Below are 1135 nucleotides of genomic sequence, written 5' to 3'. Positions count from 1 at the left end.
GACGTCCACCTCGGCGACCTCCTCTCCGGCGGCGCCACCATCCAGATCGTCCTCGAGGGCTCCTCCTTCCCCAGCGGATTCGTCACCTTCGGTGCCGGCAGGGTCAGCCTCGTCGACTACTTCATGGGATCTGGCCTCAAGCAGCTCATCCAACAACTCGCGGAGAACGACCCCAGCCGCTACGGCACCCTGCCGGCCGCCAAGGCTGCGGTTGCCGCCCTCCCTGATGTCGCCGTCGATGGGGGGCGCCCAGCACGTCCTCCACAAGGACTGCATCCTGCCATGGCTTGACCTCCACAACTCCTCCCTGTCTGCCGCCATCTATGACCACCAGCGCCAGGCAGCTGCCGCTGCGGTAGCGGCACCTGCGTCCCCGGGTGGCGGCCCTTCGCCTAGGGTCATGGTGAGGAGGTTCAGGATCTCGTTGCCGTGGTCTCTCAGGGCCGCTTTTTGAGCTCAGCAGGCGGAGAGCAGTGACCAGGACGCTGCTGGCTATGGCGACTACAAAAACGATGGGAATGCGAGCGGTCGCTCGTATGATGATCTCGACTGAGGTGCTTGCAAGGATGAGGGGAATAGGGGAATAAGGAGGTATAACCTTTCGCCTCGCACTTGTTACTGCCTTTACATATTTATTATTTCATTATAAGGGTTGCTTGCGTGAGTCGATTGCCGCCGCACGTGCCACCAGGTTGACATAGAACATGCATTGTATGGCTTTCCATTATTACCAAATACTCCAATATCTTGATTTAGGGTTTAGTATCTACTTTATCTATCTTGCAATGCAACAACGATTGATGAGCTAAAGAGCGGTGATTGTTGTTGGGAGCTGTCAATTCGTTTTTTCTATGGGCCATACTTGCACCATAAGAAAATGTTCTATTAATTAGGTGCTCAGCCTGCAGTTGAGGTTTTCATTTATTTGTCTTGGTTGGTCGATGCCATGTGGAACACGGCTAGTTGGATTGTAGGAAAATGTTCTATTAATTAAGCATTCAGCCTCCTGTTCAAGTTTTCACTTATTTGTCTGGGCTGGCCGATGCCACGTGTGAGTGGCGGTTTTAGTTCACCCCTGTATGGCTTTCCATTGATTCCTAAATAGTTCATTGTCAACAGGGTGCTGACGATTAAT

General features: G+C 53.0%; 1 pseudogene; it reads left to right on the top strand.

Annotated features, from left to right (window-relative positions):
• Window positions 1-6: 6 nt before the first annotated feature.
• Window positions 7-553, top strand: LOC123178691 (E3 ubiquitin-protein ligase RING1-like; annotated as a pseudogene).
• The last annotated feature ends 582 nt before the right edge of the window (window positions 554-1135 follow it).

The sequence above is a fragment of the Triticum aestivum genome, unplaced genomic scaffold (assembly GCF_018294505.1).
Source record: "Triticum aestivum cultivar Chinese Spring unplaced genomic scaffold, IWGSC CS RefSeq v2.1 scaffold84645, whole genome shotgun sequence".
Lineage (NCBI taxonomy): Eukaryota > Viridiplantae > Streptophyta > Magnoliopsida > Poales > Poaceae > Triticum > Triticum aestivum.
Note: the sequence above shows the minus strand (reverse complement) of the source record. Positions and strands in the feature narration are given on the sequence as shown.